General features: G+C 37.8%; 1 long non-coding RNA gene across 1 annotated transcript; it reads right to left on the bottom strand.

Annotated features, from left to right (window-relative positions):
* Window positions 1–265: 265 nt before the first annotated feature.
* On the bottom strand, window positions 266–18,762 carry LOC122144130. Its single transcript, XR_006159551.1, has 3 exons — window positions 18,639–18,762; window positions 18,465–18,500; window positions 266–975 (listed from the first exon to the last, which is right to left on the bottom strand). It is a non-coding gene; the product is annotated as an uncharacterized LOC122144130 (long non-coding RNA).
* Between the last annotated feature and the right edge of the window lie 2,597 nt (window positions 18,763–21,359).

Genomic DNA, 21,359 nt, shown 5'->3' with positions numbered 1-21,359 from the left:
TATATAAGCTAAACACTAATGTATAAACACTTTGTTTAGGGTTATGCTGGTCCTTTTGCTGGTTTATGCTGGTCCTTTGTTGGGTTATGCTGGTCCTTTGCTGGGTTATGCTGGTCCTTTGCTGGTTTATGCTGGTCCTTTTGCTGGTCCTTTGCTGGTTTATGCTGGTCCTTTTGCTGGTTTATGCTGGTCCTTTGCCAGCACATGACCAGCATAAACCAGCATCCCAGCGTCAAAACATACCTAACCAGCATATGCTGGTTTTTTCAACAGGGCAGAAGCTTGTGCTTTCTGATTCAATCTTTATTTCCTCCTTTGGTAACCTATATTTCCGACTGTAAAAAATCCATAAATTAATCCGTAATTAACTCGTGCAGCTTCATCCACTTTTACAGGTGACACAATCACTAAATGTGTTAAAGTTTAAAGATCGGATTTAACACACGACAGAGAAAACTACAATAATATGAATTTATATAAGAAGCCAAGAAATGAACTTACCTTAATGTGATGTTTATGACAATTTTTAATTTTTCAAAACTTCCGCATTTACCGGTCTAATTTACTTTCAGTTTTGCCTCAGAGGAGTAAAGAATGTGCATGCGCAGAAACCTCTTCTTCTTCTGTGATTTGCAGCAGAACAGACGCATCAAAGGCACACTGCTGCCCTCCTCAATCCATCTGAAGAACTCCGCTTATAGCTGATATCCTCAGATAAAGTCCAGTTCTGTGTAAAAGTTAATAACAAATCAAACATGTGTATTTGATTGAGTGAATTCTGTCTGCTGTGAGATGTGTGTGTGTGACTGCAGTCACATTAACGCTGATCACGAGTCTCTACAAACACCAGTCTTCTTGATGTGTCTCTTCTCTCGCTGTAATGCTGCTGTGATTGTCATCATCTCCACTGTGAATCATGTTATTATTGGAATTACTGTGCTGTTTCCAGTGTTGGTCACTAGAGGGGCCTGTTACCTGTAAAGAAGTTGGTGTGTTAGAATCTTCAGTAAACAAGTGTGAACTGGAGTGGAAATGTAAAAGCGTGCTAGTGTGTTCATTTCATTTAATGCAGAGATGTAACACTGGCGATGAGATTAGAGGAAGGTCTGAGTCTAACACTTGCTCGCTCAGTAGAACTAGCATCACAGTGTGAAAGAATTGAAGAGCAGATGTCAGTCATGTCGTTGAGACCCGACACTGGCACAAAAGAGAAATAAAGGATACCCCCAGTGGCGTACAGGACACCCCCGCAGCCCCCAAGGTGCGTGGGGGCCCTGGCCTTTTAGGGGGCCCCGTCACAGGACATTCTAAAAGGCAGTGTTTCCAGACACTGCAAAAGACGCAAGACGTGAGCGCAAATATAGTGCAGTGAAGTGGGCTTAATATTCTAAGACAACCGCACCGTAATTGAAGTGGATATTTTTATGCTTAAAGTGGCTTATGTATGGATCCCCATGCTTGATCGACAATGCAGGAAAAAAAATAAAAAAAGTGCGCAAAATTTAATTTGTTCCCTTATTTTACTAAATTGTGCGCACAATTTACTTGTTCCCTCCTTTTATGTAAATTTGTTGGCACGATATAATAATTCGTTCGTTGATTTTATTAAACTAAATCCTGGCCACGATTTAGTAATATCGTGCGCACAATTTAGTAAAACGAGTAAACAAAATTCACAATTTAATTTATTATTATTATTATTATTTGCATGTCATATGCTTTAAGCAGGGCTTAAAATCGAGAGGAAAAAAACGGTTCACTCCGAGCAGAATCCCCAACCATCCCCTCCTAACCATCCCCATATCTGCTGATTGGCTTCATCATTCTGTCTCCTCTCCACCAATAAGTGTGTGGTGGGCATTCTGGCACAATATGGCTGCCGTCGCATCATCCAGGTGGATGCTGTACACTGGTGGTGGATGAGGAGATCCCCCTGACAATGTAAAGTGCTTTTAATGCCCAGAAAAGCGCTATATAAATGTAATGAATTATTATTATTATTATTATAAAAACATAAGGTGAATTTTATTATTACATTCAGAAATAATGTAGACTAAAATACCGGTAAATCAAAATGTTTACAAACATTATAAACACAGGCTATTTTATTCCCTTCCCTCTGCAACAAATCCTCTAAAGTTAACAGTATTTAGGTTATATAAACGTCAAGCCAAAAACACATTCATTTTAAGGTAAACTGAAAGCTACCTCTCGTTCGGCACAAATCCAAATGTTTCCATATTCGTGACATATTTGGACACTAAAATAATATTTATTACGTATTGGTTTTACATTTAACTCACATTATTGACGTAAATCCAGTGGTGGAAATGGCCAAAATTCACTAGGGGGACTCTAGCTTGGAAAGGGGGAGAGGATAATAATGGTAAATATAGCTGCAAGCAGTGATTACTGGGGTTCAAGCACTTGAAGGACTTTGGGGTGGTCTTGGCCAACCTGGACGTATGGCTGACAGTTAAACACATCCAAAATGGACAATAGGCTCACAGACACACAACACACATACACACACTAAAATTAAATGATTAAACTAGTATATTATTACTCTATAAGCATACTCACAAACACACATGCACACACATTTTGTTGCAGATATAGATATTTGAAATAAGTAATAGGTGACACTAAACGTATTGAAAGTCTTCTCTTTTTAAGAGTTTAGATGTCATTTTCAGGTTTCACTGTAATCATAATCTGGCAAAATTGTAAAAACTGGTATGAACAAAATGGTAAACTTTCACTCAATGAGATTTAAAATGTTATAAAAGTGATTTTATAATATTTAAGCTTGACTCCATAAGTAAACCTATGAAGAGTACTGTTTTAGAATTCAAAAAGCCCATTAGTGGTCCTTTTCTGCCATCTAGTGGTTATAACTTGTAATTTCTATTACAACACTGTGTTTTTAACTTTTATAATTATTATAGTGTTATTTATTTATTTATTTTACCTAATCTCTCTTAAATTTTTCAATTTTGCATGCTTGTTTAGAATGAAATTATGCATCATTTTACACAGTTTTGAGAGAAGTTCTGGGCTTTATTTTAGGATTTATAGGCCGTTGGGTACACTATGTAAAGAACATATTATAAAATGACCAGTTTATAGTTGTAAAAATGCAAATGTTCAACTTTTTTTGATAATTATTGACCTAGAGAGTCTAGAGAATAGTACTGTACTGATTTGATTGATTTTGAGTTTTAAATCTGTGACCCACCAAAATAATTTTTAATAATTTACATAATTTACATAATTTAAAATAATCTCACATATTTAATTAACAGTTTGATTGACAGCATTGGTCCCAGAGGCAAAGCTGTTCAGAATGAGGAGATCTATCATATGATATGAAGATCGAGTGTTTGGGTGAATATATGAATTTTTTTTTTTCATTTAATTTGTAGTCATTTATTATAGAAATATTGTGTTTTTGATGCCTTTTTAACTGTTATAGCATCACCTATGATCCGATCTCCATAAATCTTTGCATGCTTGTTAAGGGTCATCTGACACATGTTTTCACCAAGTTTCATAAAGTTTTGAGTTTTCGTTTAGGTTTTATAGGCTTTTGGGAATATATGGCCACACCCCTTTTCTAAATGACCCCTTTATATGCAACTGAAAGACAAAATTCAACATTTTTCCAGTCCATTTTTCGAGTCCAGAGAATTGCGCTGCAGTGGTTTGATCGAGATTAAGTGAAAAAACCTACGACTAGTTCGTAAAAGTATGTTATTAACATAATTGAGAATATTTAATGAACAATTTGATTGACAGCATTAGTCCCAGAGGCAGTTATTCAGAATGAGGAGGTCTATCATATGATATGAAGATCTAGTGTTTTTGTGAATATATGAACATGTTCTACAATTTGAAGTCATTTTCGATACAAATATTGTATTTTTGAGGCCTTTTCAACTGTTATAGTGCCACCTATGGTCCGATCTCAATGAAACTTCACACGCTTATTAAGAGTCATCTGAAACATGTTTTCACCAAGTTTCATAAAGTTTTAAGTTTTTATTTAGGTTTTATAGGCTGTTGAGTATATTTGGCCATGCCCCTTTGCAAAATGACCCCAAAGGACAAACCAAAGGACAAAATTCTATTTTTTTTTTTTTTTTTGATAATTATGGATCTAGAGAGTCCAGAGAATATTACTGCAGTGGTTTGGTTCTGATTGGGCGAAAAACCTAAGATTAGTTCACAAAAGTAGGTTTTTAACATATTTGTGAATAATTAATGAATGATTTGATTAACAGCAATGGTTCTTGAGGCAAAGTTGTGCATTATGTGGAGATCTATCAAATGATATGCATACTGTGTGGATATGTGAAACAGCACGTGATTACAGAGCCAAATAATCTCGTTAGCGATAACTAGTGGCCAATTTCTTTTAAAATTCTTACAGACCTTTAGGGCCATGAGTCGAACATACCCACCGAGTTTCGTTCCGATCGACCTCCGCTTAACCTTGTTTAATAGGTGCTTAAATTTGTTTGGCCAATGGTGGCCATGTTTTTTGAGATATGCAAATGTCCTCATAAACACTTGTGCCGCTTGGGACCAAGATGCTGCATACCAACTTTCAAGCCGATTGGACCAATGGTTGCCTAGTTGCAGCTGAATTTATGTTTTTTCAGTCTTATAGCACTACCAAGTGTCAGAGCTGCGTAATTTTTTTATTTGACCAAAGATTGAGTTCATACACATGTACCGAGTTTGGTGAAGATATCTCATTCCGTTAAAGAGTTATACTTCAATTAACATTTGTCTAACGTTAGCATAGACGCTTTTTGGCGCCAGAATCGAAATTTCTACTTTTTTTTTTTTGATAATTATTGATATTCAATGTCCACAGAATATTTCTGCAGTGGTTTGGTTTATCAAGTGAAAAACCTAGGACTAGTTAGCAAAAGTAGGTCTCGAATATAACACAATTTTGCGGAAACACCGTGCTTTGCAGAGCAAAAATTTCAATGATGTAAAGTTTTTGAGTCTACGACAAACGGTGTACGAGCTACGGCAAAAAATGTCTAATTTTTTTATTTTTTGTGCTGTAGCGCCCCCCTTTGAGCGATTGCAACGAGACTTTGATAGGTTATCCCCAAATTGAGCTCTACGATCTGGCAATGTTTCAAGTCTCTAGGCCTTACGGTTTGGTCTGCACGATCAGTTTTAGGGCAGAATAATAATAATAATTATTAAATAAAAAATAAAAAAGATCCTAACAATTACAATAGGGTTTCAGAACTGCGTGCTTGAACCCCTAATTTTAGATGACCTTTTGGATGTATTTAATTATAAAACCCTTTATAATAACATTAAACTTGTATAATATTTTCTTGGATATTAGGACAGGCACCTGCAATTCTGGCCAAATGAAATATACATTGTGTGTGAATTTGCACTTTATAATGTAAGCATCATTAATGACCCCTTGTGTTTAATAATAATAATAATAAAAAAAAATTGATTAGTGAAATGAAAGAAAGATTTAATAAAAAAAATGTGATTATGATTATTAATGGTCTCTAATTGGCCTGATTAGCCAAGCCCTCAAAACACTTCTTATTTAGTGGTACAGTATTGCATGATTTGTTGATATTTAATAGTTTACACTTTGCATAAATGTTTGCAATTAGTTTTTAAAAGGTAACTTTACATTCTAAAGGTCTCTACGCTGCTTACATTTCTTTTCAGGCACACTTGTGATCTGATCATTGACAGAAATTAACCTTCCCATTATAAGGTGATATTTAACTCAAAGTTTTTTTTTTTTTTTTTTTTAAACCTTTGTCATTTCTTTAACTTTACTAAATTTATGTCATCTTTTGTGCCAAAAAATACGATCAGGAAGAATAAGTTACTAGTCAAATGAAATCAGCATCAACAATTCAACTTGCCATGGCACAGAAGAGCACATATGTGGCATTAGGTATTTTTACAGACTTTTTGACAAAACTCAGAGGTGGCATTGATGCATTTCATAATATCAATGTTATGAAATTAATGTTTTAAATATAAAGTTTTGAACATAGAAATATTAAATAATTTAAATGACTCAATTTGTACTTTAAAAAATAAAACTGAAACTGCCAGCAGGTGGCAGCAAGTCACTGTCTTTGTCACTGAATCACTCCCTTTAAAAGCTGTCACTTCCATTTTAATTAATGAAGTTCTCTGCACTGCACGCTGAAGCTATTATTTACATCGTCTTTACACTTTGTTTGTTATAATGAATGACAAAAACTGCAATCTACTTTCACGATCTGTGCTGTGAGGAGCAGCAAGAGCATTGAAAGAGAAACATTTCTGTTGGCTGTAACGCTGAATGCAACAACAGACTATTTCAATTGAGCATTGTAACTTTTATATGTTTCTTCATGTATTTTATTTTGATAATGAACAGGCTGTGATGTCAAGGCAAAAATGTTGTGTGTGCGCATGAGGCACCAGTGCGATCACTGCATTGTTTTTCCAACTGCTTTTTTTTCCAACTGTAATTCAGGCATATACTAATGCTGGTTGGTCATACAAACAGTAAGACATCATTCATCACTGTAAAGCCTAGGCAAAATAATAATAATAATAAAAGAAAGAATGAAAAGAAAACTGTAAAGCTTTTGCAAAACAGAGAACAGTTTTCCACATGGTTCCTTTACGTGAACTTTAGATCGGCACATTTTTTCCCCCTTTCGTAATTAGAGGTGTAAGAAAATATCGATACACGTGAGTATCACAAAAAAAATTTTTGGCGATACTGTATCGATTCTCAAAAACGTAATATCGATATTTAAAAAAAAAAATTCATACAAGATTCATGGCAGTTGTTTCGTTTCGAGTTTATTTCCCGACCGCTAGATGGCAGTCTTCATCTCTGTACAAATCCTGAGCACGACACTAATGATAGCGTTAATGTAGTTCGCTGCTAGTAATGGAGGGTGAAAGATTTGTCCCAGTTCATGTTTCGGTGTACAAAGCTGAAGTGTGCCGTCATTTAGGCTTTTGTGGTAACGTCCACTGAGGGACTGTTGCGTTGGCGCCGCCTCGGTTGCGCCGCTTGCCGCAACCCGTGTGAAGAGGCTCGCATGGGGCGCAGCCATAGGCGGGAGTGGGTCGCCACGCGGCTGCAATTTCTCTCATTTTAGGGGCGTTTTATGCAGTTGGTGCGGTGCTTAAGTTTTCGACGGCGGTAATGTTAGTTGGACGTTTGACATTCATTAGACATTAGTTTTTTTTTTTTTTTTTTTTCAATTAAACTCTTTGTGGCTGTTATGTTTTGAGCCCAAACTAACTCAGATAGTCATAAATATATGCCGTTTACGTTGCACAAGGCTTAATTTCTAAAAAAAATTAACCATTTAAATTAATGAAACAATTTAACTACGTGACATTATAATATAAAACAATACTAAAATGTTCAGAAAAACATCCCTGTTATTGCACAAAGTTCCATTTTTGAATTACAGTTTTATGTGTTTTATAATAATTTTACAACTTTTAATGTATGCAATAATATAAATCCATTAAACGACAACACCATTTGATCTAAAGGTATCAAACCAACTGTAAAATATACAGAATATTATTCAGTATAATGCACAAGCCTTAGTTTTTTCAGATTATGCCTTTATTGATTTTATATACAGTATTGAATGATTCAGTATGATTCAATTTTACATTTATACATTATTGAGTTTTATATACTGTACCCACTTAAATTAATTAAACTGACACCATTTGAGATAAAGGTATCAAACCAACTGTAATATATTCAGAATATTATTCTTTGTAATGCACAAGGCTTGGTTTTTCAGATTATGCCTTTATTGTTTTTATATTGTTTTATTTTATTAAAGGATCCTGCAAGCACTTTAAATTATCCCCCTTTACTCATACTGCACAAAAAGTGGTTCAGTAACGTTGAATACAGGGACTGATTATTACAAATGCAGATCCCACTGTGTTCTGTTTAACAATTTTTATTTAGTATTGCTATAAAGGTTTGCATATGGTGGTGTTCTTAATGACAGCTTTCCTTACAATATGTACTATTCCTAAAATAAGAAATATCCCAATATATCGCCTTGCTGATAGTATTGCAGTGTATCGCAATATATCGTATTGCAACCCTTGTATCGTGATACGTATCGTATTGCCAGATTCTTGGCAATACACAGCCCTATTTGTAATGTTAATCTGTTAATGATTTATATTTTCATGTTTTTGTGCCCTGGTCCACTGCTGCGCTTCTCTGCCAGTGACCTGTTTCAATGAAAAATGCTTTAGCGGTTCACTGAAGACTTGTCACCAGATTTTGTCATGCAATTAATCCTTCGTTCTTGAAATTGAAAGTGATCAAGACATTTCTCTGGAGCACAATGTTACAAGAAAGAAGACTGCTCAGTTTAGCTCTAAGTATTGAGAATGCCTGCGCTCGCAACATCGACATTAAAGCTGCAGTCATAGTTTTTGCTTGTTTGTGGTTGTCAGTTAATAAATAGAATAAATTTGTTAATTGCAAAGGTTGGTATATGTATAGAAAGTTAATGTTTCTCAAAAAACATAGGCTATAGCATATAGGCTATAGATATTCCTTAAAAACAAATTCTCCTATTTTTTTTTTTTTTTTTTATGCTATAGATATTCCTTAAAAAAGGAAAAAATGCTTGTATATTTTTTTTATACAATTAGCGAGTCTTATAGGACAGTGTTTGAACTGAAACATACTGGCAATTAGCCTACATGAAATGCATCAATGCAATTATAATTCACCACATTCATTACTGGTAAATCAGTTATGTAAATGGGAGAGACGGACTCAGTAGTATAATTGCAACAGGTGCACAATAAATTTTCGTATATGACATCACTGCTGGTGGGAGGGGCCCTATCTTGTTCTTTGCGGGGGTGGGGGGCTCTAAGATGTGAGGTATGCCACTGGATACAGCAGAAACAAGCATGTAGCGAGAAAAGATGAAAAAGTGGACAGGAAGTGCTACAGGTGTGGACACAAGGACCATTTAAGCAGAGACCAGACATGTCCCGCACAAGGTCAAGTATGTCACAAATATAATGGAAAAGACCATTTTTCAAAATTGTGCCACATGAAAACCCCCAAAAAGAATAGTGTAAACAATGTGGAGGAAGCTGATTATGCATTTGTTGTCCAGTAAAAAAAAAACAATGTCAGAAAAGTTGACTTTCCTTGTGTGTGGTGTGAAACTAAGACTGTTGATTGACTCGGGGGCCACAAATAATGTGATTGATGAGGACGCCAGGGAAGATCTCAAACAGAACAAAGTTAAATGTTAAAGTCATACATTCCTGAAACAGAGAGAAAGCTCTACTCATACTGTTCAAACCAACCTCTAACAGTCAAGGGTGCATTCCAATGCGAGGTAAGCTTATCCAACAAAACAGAGCAGGCTGAATTCATTGTGAAAAGGAGAACCCCTCTTAGGAAGAGAAACAGCCATCAAGCTAGGACTTTTAAAAATAGGTGCTGACATTTCTGCCATGATTGAATTAAAGCAAGCTCTGCAAGAAAAGTATCCAGAAGTGTTCAATGGGGTTGGCAAGCTAAACACCAACCAAGTTACCCTACAAGTGTGAGACCAGTAGCGCAGCCACTCAGACGCATCCTTTTAATCTCAGGAGAGCAGCAGTGGGGAAAATAAAGGAACTAATGGACATGGATATCATTGAACCGGTCAGTGCTCCCACACCATGGGTGAGTCCTGTAGTCATAGTGCCTAAGTCCAACTCAGAGATAAGATTGTGTCTGGATACGAGGCAGGCTAACCGTGCCATATTGAGGGAGCTTCCTGGGTCTGGTGAGCTACAGCAGCAGGTTCATTCTGCAGTATGCAACACTGTCAGAACCATTACGACACACTTTGAGTTTTGGCCAGAACAAAGACAGTCGTTCAATGCACTGAAAGAGGAACTGGCCATAGCAAGCACATTAGTATACTTTGATAAAGATGCACCAACTAAAGTGTTTGCAAATGCAAGCCCGGTGGGGCTGGGGGCTGTCTTGGTTCAGATCCAAAAAGGTGAGACAGTGCCAATATGTTATGTGAGTCGTTGTCTAACAGACTGTGAGCGCAGACATTCACAGACAGAAAAAGGAGCCCTGGCTCTCATGTGGTTATGTGAAACACTGCACGCTTACATTTATGGCAGAGAATTTGAGCTGGTAACAGACCACAAACCATTAGAAGCCATATATAGCCCCCGCTCCAAATCCTGTGCCCGGATGGAAAGATGGGTACTCTGACTACAGCCATACAACTTCAAGGTCGCGCACTTACCTGGCAGGCAGAACATTGCAGACTCACTGTCAAGACTGTTGGGAGAAGCATCAAAAACTGTGAGGCATGTACACAATTTAGAAGAATATGTCAGGTTTATTGCAGTGAGTGCAACGCCTAGTGCTTTGACCACCAGAGAGGTAGAGGAAGCCTCTGAGAGTGACCCAGAGTTGAAAGAAGTACGCTCTGCAATTAACAGTGGGCCCTTTGAGAACTGTAAAGCATACGCTCCAATAGACAACGAGCTGTGCTGCATTGGCCAGCTGGTCCTCCGTGGAGCATGCATAGTGGTACCAAAAGCATTACATCCCAGAGCGTTGGCTCTAGCACACGAAAGGCACTTAGGAATAGTGGGCACTAAACAGCATCTCCGGTCCAAAGTGTGGTGGCCGGATATGGATAGAGCCACAGAGAAGTACTGCAAGTCATGTCACAGGTGTCAGGTATTATCCAGGCCAGATGCACCTGAGCCGTTATGACCCCCACTACCCTGGACCCTGGGACCCATAGACCTGTTAGGCCCACTCCCAACTGGTCACTCCATACTTGTTGTGCTGGATTATTATAGTCACTACTTTGAATATGATGTTCTGTTGTCGACAACATCAGACAAAATCATAGACAGCTTGGAGTCTATATTTAGTAGACACAGCCTGCCTATCACATTTTAACAACATTCTTTACTAATATTCCATCAACAGAGGTCACATCAGAATCATGTATAAACATTATTTCACTTTTTTTAGTATTCACTATGAACGCAGAGGCTTTAGAAAAGACATTTAGATTTTGAATAATTGAGCTTACTTGAATTTGATTCTTTAAAAAAATGCATGTTATCATCCGCTAATTGAATTCCTTTGATTTAGCACAGTTCACCACAAATAAACTCAACAGTCGTGCAGCCAGTAAAAATATTAAAGGAGAAATAGGACATCCCTGTCTGATAGCTCTGTTAATATAATCTCTAGGAGATGTAGCACAGGCGAGAGACGCCGCTATTTATCGTTGTGTAAAGTTCTGACAACACCAAATAAAATTAGAACCAAACCCAAATTTATGTTGTTAAATGATGTTCAGTGGTGTCAAATGCTTTAAAGAAACCCAGCAAAAGAAGGGCATCATTATTAATCAAATTATAATAATCTATCAAATCTAAGATAAGACAAATATTATTGGAAATATGCCGATTTGTCACATCACTTTATAATCTAGGTTTAGCAGAGATATGGGTCTCCAATTATCTAAATCATACATATTTTTATTTGGTTTTGGAATTAAAACTATTAAACCCTGCTTCATAGTAGGGGACAGTTATCCTCTATTAATGCATTCCTTTAAGCTCTTATAAAGTAAGTCCTTAATTTGAAAATTAGGTCCTTGGTTTTTTTTTGATGGTGATTTTGGTTCGACAATATGGTACTGTTTAATTGTTTGTGGCACACCACAAACCGATTTATTCAATTCTGACATTTGAGAGATAAAAGAAGTCACCTTATCAAAGAAAGAGTCAGCTACAAAAATATCAATTACAGAAGAATATAATTTCTGGTAAGAGTTGAAAACAAACTGTACAGTAAAATCTCCGGTGTTGAAATCCAAGTGTTAAGGACTTTTAGAGTAAAGAGTTAAAGCTGTGGTGTTGAATTTTAAAGGATTAACACCAGTTAGTGTAAACAGCACCTTTTAGAGTAAAGAGTTAAAGCTGTGGTGTTGAATTTTAAAGGATTAATTTTCTGTTCGGGACATTTGCTCGTGTGTATTTTTTACAGGCGCCATTTTCTTTGACTCGCGATGCGGAGCATACAAGGATGGAAAACATCGAAATGAAGTGTTTAATCTGTTAAATTAAATCTAATATAATAACTGATAGTTCATTTTCTTAAATAAAATGGTTGAAAGGCTGTTTAAATGCAGTTTAAAAATTTCGGTTTCACTTTATTTAATATCATTTGTTGTTGAGGCACTGATCCCATCCCATTTGCCATTTATTTTTGGTGTATTTAATGTTGGTCTCAGATCTGTGAAATGTATAGAGCATTTTACTGGTTCTGTAGACAACGCTTCTTTGGCTTATTGAGAAAACTGAGGTGTTTTAACATTGAAAAGGATATTTTGATGGTTGTATATAAATCACTTATTGAATCTGTTAAATTATTTGTATTGTTACAATTTTCTACCCCATTTGGGATAGACAATAAAGTTTTAAATTGAATTGGCAGCACTGTCTGCTTGCTCATTACCAGAGATTCCTGAGTGACCAGCTCCCCAGCAGAAAATAATACTAAACTTCTTTGATTTAAGATATGACAGCTGATTGATCTTATTTTTTTTTTTGTTGTATGGTGAGTAGACTCTATGATGCCTGGTGTTCGTAGAGGTTCTGCCCCCCTCTGCTGCCCTTCCTGTAATGGCACCATCCTGTGTGTTTGGGCTACTCACTGAATGGTAACTCTTGTCTCTGAACAAAGTCCAATGTCGACTCCGGCCTCTGAGCTCAGCAAGGATCCCGCTCTCACCTCGGAGTCCAGTCAAGGAGGCCATCTGTGAACTATCTCCCTGCCTTGTTATGGCCGCAGAGGCCGTTGTTAACCTCTCGGTGCTCTCTGTTCTAGTTCTGCCTGATCTACTTTGGTGGTCACTTGCCTCGTAAGCTTCGCTTTGGTTGACATCCACCCAGCCTGAGCCATCTTGGTTGTCTCCTGCTCCATCAGCTTGACTGAAGTGGTCCTCAGTTCCATCAGCTCTGCACTGGTGGTCTTCAGCTCCACCTGCTCCACTCCACAGCTCTGCCAGCTCCACCCTGGCTCCTTGCTCCACCCTGGAATTCTGCTGTGCCTCAGCCCCTAGTTCCCCCACTTCCACATGGACCTGGCCCTCCATCCCACCCCCTGTTCCTCCTGGACTCATATCTGTTCTCGTTTTGGAGTGTCTTGAAGGGGGAGCTCTGTCACAGTCTCCAGCTGGAGTGCCCATGAGCTCCACCAGAGGGCACTCCTGTTTGTTGCTGCCGTATGCCTCGAGTTTGAGCTCCGTCACGTTTATTTTTTAATCTTGAAATCTATTTTATACACCATCATTTTCGTTTCTATAACGTGTGAATATATCCTCTATCGTATTCTACAACAAAAACAATCAGAGCGCCTTGTTATCACTAGTTTTATTTTGATTTCCCCAGTCCACTAGTAGTTTAGAGCCCGTTAGCATCGCCAGCGTGGTTGTCGCTAAACCTGCGTGCATTGCTAATACTCTATTCACACACATTACCATTGCTTTACTCACTGTTACTTGCTTTAATGGTGGATGTATGTCTACCTTTGAGTGCAGGTGATGACACGTTTGAGCTGCATTCGGTGCATCTCGAGCTGGAGGCCGTGGAGAAGCAGAATTGGGTCCTGGAGCAGAGGCAGACCCAGCTGATAGAGCGGAGAGCCACGCTGGAAACCTCTCGGGCTGACTCTCACAAGTCCGTGGTAAGTATACAGCGCGCTGCTAACAGTCCCACCACCTCTACCCCATGTGTTTCTCTGCACAGGCCCGGTGCAACCAGGATGTGATCTTCCCAGATGTCCTTCACTCCGGCGCCAGGACACCACGGACCCTGGGTGCATCCGCAGCGGAGGACGCGAGCCAGGCCCCGGGCGACGTCCTCTCCCCCTCCGGTCTTCTAGATCTCCACACGGAACCACACGCTCCCCTCTGTGAGACAGAACGTGACGCTGTGATCGTCGGAGACTCCATCGTCCGACACGTCCGTGCTACGTTAGTCGAAGGTAAAGTGCACACTCACTGTTTCCCTGGTGCTCGTGTTCTCGATGTCTCTGCGCAGATACCCGCGATCCTGAAGGCCGACGAGAGCCCCAGAGCGGTCGTGCTTCATGCTGGGGTTAACGACACCATGCAGCGGCAGACAGAGACACTGAAGAGGGACTTCAGGAGCCTGATCGAGACGGTGTGCAGCACAATGCCCGCGGCAGCGAACATCGTGTCAGGACCACTGCCCACGTATCGACGAGGACACGAAAGGTTCAGTAGACTTTTTGCTTTAAATGAATGGTTATTGTCATGGTGTAAAGAACAGAAACTGCTCTTTGTTAATAATTGGGATCTTTTCTGGGAGCGTCCTAGGCAGAGTTGGAGCGGAACTCCTCTCGGACAACATCTCCAGGACTCTACGCTCCATTTGACTAGTAAACCAATTCTCAAATAACTGCTATGATGGCTTTTGTTCTACCCAGTTAAATGTTAGAAGTACTTGCGCTGTCCAATCTATTAAGACTGTCTGTTCCCCGAATAGTGAGGTCAAAATATAAATTTAATGTAGGATCTAGAAAAAATCTTATCGTGATTAAACCAGAAAAACGTAAAATAAATGAATGAACAAAAACAATTTCTAAAGTTTGGGCTCATAAACATTAGATCACTCACACCCAAAGCAGTTATTGTAAATGATAATAGTTTTGATGTACTCTGCTTGACCGAAACCTGGCTAAAACCAAATTATTATATTGGTCTAAATGAGTCTACTCCACCAAACTACTGTTATAAGCATGAGCCCCGTTAGACTGGTCGTGGGGGAGGTGTTGCAACAATATATAGTGATATTCTCAATGTTACCCAGAAAACTGGATACAGGATTAAATCTTTCGAAATACTTCTACTTAATGTTACACTGTCAGATATGCAAAAGAAATCTATCGTATCCCTTGCTCTGGCTACTGTGTATAGACCACCAGGGCCGTATACAGAATTCCTAAAAGAATTTGGAGATTTCCTCTCAGACATGTTGGTTACTGCTGATGAAGTGCTAATTTTCGGAGATTTTAACATTCACGTTGATAATACAACAATGCATTAGGACTTGCGTTTACTGACTTAATAAACTGTTTTAGAGTAAAGCAAAATGTCACCGGGCCCACTCATCGTTTTAATCATACGCTAGATTTAATTATATCGCATGGAATCGATCTTACTGATATAGGTATCGTACCTCAAAGTGATGATGTTACTGACCATTTCCTTGTATCGTGCATTCTGTGTATTGATGATAATAACTATATGGCTTCGCGTTATCGTCCGGGCAGAACTATTGTTCCAGCCACCAAAGACAGATTCACAAATAACCTGCCTGATTTATCTCAACTGCTCTGTGTACCCATAAATACACATGAACTAGACGAAATGACTGGCAACATGGGCACTATCTTCTCTAATACATTAGAAGCTGTTGCTCCCATCAAATTGAAAAAGGTTAGAGAAAAACGTACTGTGCCATGGTACAACAGTAATACCCACTCTCTCAAGAAAGAAACTCGTAGTCTTGAGCGCAAATGGAGAAAACTAACCTGGAAGTTTTTAGAATTGCGTGGAAAAACAGTATGTCCAGCTATAGACAGGCCCTAAAAACTGCCAGGGCCGAGCATATCCATAGAAAACTCATAGAATAGCAAACTCATAGAAAATAACCAAAACAATCCAAGGTTGTTTTGGTGGCTAGATTAACAAATAACCAGACGCCACCCAATCTAAATATTCCCTCACAGTTAAATAGTAATGACTTTATGAATTTCTTCACTGATAAAATAGATAACATCAGAAATACAATAACAAATGTAGATTCTACAGCGTCTAATACTTCAGTTTTAATCCATCACACCCAAAGATAAACTGCAGTGCTTTACAACTATAGGACAGGAAGAGCTAAATAAACTTATCACTGCATCTAAACCAACAACATGTTTATTAGATACTGTACCCACTAAATTACTGAAAGAGTTGTTACCTGTAGCCGAAGAACCGCTTCTCAATATTATTAACTTGTCGTTATCTTTAGGTCACGTCCCAAAGCCATTCAAGCTGGCGGTTATTAAGCCTCTTATTAAGAAACCACAGCTAGATCCTTGTGAACTGGCAAATTACAGACCCATTTCAAATCTTCCATTTATGTCTAAAATTTTAGAAAAAGTTGTGTCTGCTCAATTGTGCTCCTTCCTGCAAAAAAAGAGATCTCTATGAAGAATTTCAGTCAGGTTTCAGGCCCCATAATAGCACAGAAACTGCACTTGTTAAAATTACAAATGACTTACTTCTTGTGTCAGACCAAGGCTGTATCTCATTGCTAGTTTTACTTGATCTTAGTGCTGCATTCGACACCATAGATCACGACATACTCGTAGATCGATTACAAAACTATACATGTATCTAAGGGCAGGCTTTAAGATGGTTTAGATCCTACCTGTCCGATTGCTACCACTTTGTTTATTTAAATGGGGAGTCATCTCATTTATCACCAGTAAAATATGGAGTGCCACAAGGATCTGTCCTAGGTCCTCTGCTATTTTCTATATACATGTTGCCCCTTGGTAATATCATTAGAAAATACTGGATTAGTTTCCACTGTTATGATGATGATACTCAACTATATATCTCAACGAGACCAGATGAAACTGGATCCAGAACACCTGAGAAGAGATGATGCCAACCCCTCAGAGGACCTCAGATGATGCTAACCCTGAGACAACATACAGAACTACCACATTTTGCTATAAGTTTGATTGCATAATTGCTGTTAATAGTGTTAATCATCTGTTTGTTTACATCTTTTATTGATTTTTCTGAAAATTTCTGCCATATGCACATAAACTGACAGTCATCACTGATAAGCTACTACTAAATATTGTAGAAACTTTTCCGTAAAGTTGCTTTGCAATGATTTGTATCGTAAAAAGCGCTATACAAATAAACTTGAATTGAAATGTTTTGACTCAACTTTAATTATGTCGAGTCAAATCTCAAGTCACCAAATTTGGGACTCAAGTCTGAGTCAAGTCCAACTCATGTGACTCGAGTCCACACCCCTGCTATTTAACTGGTTTTAATGATTGTTTGCTGCCTGCCCTGACCATTGCCTGTTTTCGGTTTACTCTTGTCTTTGCCTGGGATGTTACTGTTTGCTGAAGTTTGTTTGTAAATAAAGCCTGCATTTGGATCCATATCTCCGTTGTCACGCCCTCTTCACGTTACACCTCTTTCTGCGCCATTGACAAAATGTTCTGGCTTTCACTGTAATACCACACTATTACACATCTTCTGAAAGAGCATTGACTTTCTGGATCAAAACATGGTGAAAAAGAAGCAAAAACAAGCGATCATGCATGTAATCAGATGCATATGTCAAATAACATGATCATCATACATTAAACAGCATTATCAAAACTTAAGTTAACAGAAAACAAAGTTAACAGAATGAAATGATGATCCAGGAAGTGGTTTAGGACTGTGCAAGTTTTAGGGATACTGATAGAAGTGATTGACTCCATCAATGTTTTGATCTCCGATCCTGACCATTGTCTTTTACAAAAACACTTTTTGTTCAAAATATTTTTTTATTTTTTATTAAACTTTTATGAAACCCACATTTAAGTGCTGATTAAAGAAAAAATGCATGAAATTATTTTTTTTTTTCCTTAGCAGATACGCTTTTCTGTGAAAAATATTTTGGTGGCCATGAAAGTCAACAAAAATGCTGGTACTGGTTGGCAATTTAAAAACAAAACAAAACCATGAATAAAGCTCTCTACACTGCACACTTAATATTTTATTTACATCGTGTCTACACTTTGTTTGTTATAATAAGAGGATCTGAGCTTAACTGAATGGATAAAATATAGAAATCACTTTAGTTTCCAAAAACTAAGCAGCTGGAACTGTGACTCCGTTCCCCCGCCACCCTCTCCCCATTTCCAGCCCTGTTGGATGCTGAGTCACTCACTGTAGGTGTGGGCCCCATTATATCACATCACAGATCCATACTACAGCACAGAATGTCACACCTCAACTGCATTTTATTTTTATTTTTTAATTTGACAGGGCCGATACATTATCACTGAGAAAATTAAACAATTTAATTTCAGTTTGGCACATATTTTGTATACAGTTTTCTATGGGGTTCTATAATGATTAATCTGGTTTTCTTGTCTTTTTTTTATCATTTAATCGTTTTAAAAGCCATATACACTGATAGACTGTTATCAAATCAGGTAGATGCGTTGGTCATGTAAATTAACGCTATGAAACGTGTAATTAATCGCATGAAGTTGCTTAGGTTTGTGATTGTGAACATACCTTCTTCTTCTGCTGCTGGGCTCAGCGGAGCATCATCTGCAGTAAAATGACAAACATGGGCGGCTTCGTATAAACACGTTTATACACATTTACAAGCGCAACAATTCGTTGTGATTAACATTAATATAGAATGAAAATGTTTTTGTGAGGTAGAGATGCAATAAATGAACGTACTGCATCCGTTTAAGTCTCCAAAATGCATTTTCTTAGCGAATTTACTTTCGTTTTCGACACAGGAACCGCCCAGAGAGTGAAGAACGCGCTTCATTGATTTAAAGTTAAACCCATTGGACTGGAGATATTTGCGACGTCTCTTCAATACATGAGGGACAGAAACGCCCCAAAACTACTGTCTGATTTGAATTTGTTTCTGTTATTAGAGTAAGACTAAGAATGTCTCTCTCATTTTTATGCTGTTGTAGGATTTTTTTCTAATCTGTATCAACACTAACACTACTGTGCAGCAGGGGCGTGCACAGGGTGGTGGCCCGCTGGCTAGAGCCACTGCCCCTTTGCCCTCATCGGCTGAGGTGCCCCTCTCACCAATCCCCCCATCCAGAGCCGGCCAAGCCACTAGCAGGGGCGTGCACCGCTCCGCGAAAGGGCCGCTCGTATATTCCGAGGGAGTTGTGAGGTCCGCTCCGTGTTTCCCGGCCGCTCCGCAGGATGACTCACAATCTGTGTGCCGCTCTCTGGAGAGTGGAGACCAGTCCCGAAGCTCGTTGCATTACCAGGTAGATCCACATTACAGTCAGTGTTTGATCCACTGAATTAGTAATTAGTTGGTAATTTGTTTGTTTTTGTTTTTGTCGGTAATGACTCGGCCTTCTAAAAGTGCTAACAACTTGTACAAAAGTTGTTGGCACACTTTGTTAAAAAAAAGGCCTTAACAAAAAGACAGAGAGAAAGAGTGAAGGGAGGCTGCTAAAGGCAGTTCAACATTGCAAACATGAATACAGCGCTCCAGCAAGCAGGTAAAGCATCATATAGAATATTTAGCAGTTTGTCACGCTTTGATTCTTGTAATTAAGTATATTTCCCATTATAATCACTTGTCTTTATACTAGTAATCTGTAACACATCATATTTTATTAAAATTAATAGTAGGCCTATAAATAGTAAAAAAATAAAATAATAAAAAAAAATAATAATATTGAATTGTTTGCATCTCTGAAACAATATGTTGAACACCAAAGTTGTAGCCTTCCTAAAAACAGACTAAACAGAGAGTTTGTTGGCCCATTAGTGACTACAGGTGGAGAGATTTTTTTATTTATTTTTATTTGTTTTCATAGCAATATCTGGCAACACTGCCAGAACTTAAACTGATAGTAATCAAAAGAGCCCACAGGCAAACGCAAAAATAAAAAAGAAAGAAAAATAAAACACATGATATTATCTGTCAGAAACGTTATCAACGCTATCAGAACAGTAGCATATAACACTAGTGCAGAGATCTGTAGAACAAATATGTTACGTCTATGCTATTTCATAGTTAAATGTTAACAAAGTCGTGATAACAACATTCATAAGGGCACTAGACAAAGTTATAATCTATATAGCAATGGTTATGAATGAAAACTATAACAGTAATAGGCCTATGTATTGCTGAATGAATAATAAACAACTGATAAAATGATATGCCCCTAACCTAAAGTAATGGTGCAATGTGATATAATTTAACAATGCACATTCCTCCAAAACAGAGAAAACATATTTCACAAACATCTACATATCTGTCTCTTTTAAAGTGTTTAGTGTATATAATGAGTGGGGTTATTATAGCACAATTCCCACCCAGACCACACTTATCTTCAAACCCTGGCTACAGCCATGGTGCCTTCCATTTCTCCAATGTGTTTCTCCTTTTCACAGTCTGGCAGAAATGATACGTGGTTCCAAAATACATGGTCACATGACAGTGTAAATGTTGTGTTGTTAAGATGCAGGGGGTGGGTCAATTTACCCACTGGCTCAACTTACCCCACTCTCCCCTGCTTCCACTGAAGAGGCAGGCTCAGAGAGTGAGGGAGAGCCCACTCTTATCAAAACATCTACAATAAAGTCAATTATTAAAGAGTGTGCTGTCTTCTGTTTTAACTGTATATTTGTAACAACTGAATAATTTGTATTAACAAGCACCCACACTCCTTGTGCCCCTTTTTTTGGTTTGGGCCACTGCCCCTCAAAATGTCTGTGCACGGCCCTGGTCTTCTTTTTGTGAAATTAAACTGAGTATATGATATATATACTATATATATATTATATATACTAATATATATATAAACAGTATTCACTTTAATTTAATATAATAGTTTTGTGTCAAATGGATGAGGAAATTACAATGCCTTGAAATTCTCTGCAGTTCTTCTGTTGGCTGTCAGAGTGCAATGTTGACAGCACTTGGGAGCAAATACTGTTTTTATGACTTTTGTTTCTGAATAAATGTTTTATTTTGTTCTGACCAGTAAGTTGGGAACAGTACAAAAGAAAAAAAAAGCTTACTGTTTTAAAACATTTGTAATGCCTTTTAGACATAAATGAGATGAACAATATAGTATTGCTTGACTAAACGTTTCAAAATAGCACTAGAAATGTTATCATTAAGATATTTAAGCAGCTTTTATAAAAATGCCTTAGAAGAAAACATTACAGGTGTGCATCTTGTTACAGAACAATGACACTGACATATTTTAAGTTCTGTCAGAGCAAGATATTTTTAGCTGAGACGGCTCAAACATGCATTTTAGTCTGGGACTAGACTACATACATTTTCTATGGCAGTCATTACTTTCTATGACATACTGCTAAAAATACAAATGAGACTTTTTTTTTGTTCAGAAATGTATTATTATATATTAAGTGAGATTAAACAATGTATTTTTGTGGCACTGT

The sequence above is a fragment of the Cyprinus carpio genome, unplaced genomic scaffold, assembly GCF_018340385.1.
Source record: "Cyprinus carpio isolate SPL01 unplaced genomic scaffold, ASM1834038v1 S000006593, whole genome shotgun sequence".
Classification (NCBI taxonomy): Eukaryota; Metazoa; Chordata; class Actinopteri; order Cypriniformes; family Cyprinidae; genus Cyprinus; species Cyprinus carpio.
The sequence above is the reverse complement of the archived record's forward strand: the minus strand, read 5'-3'. Positions and strand labels throughout refer to the sequence as shown.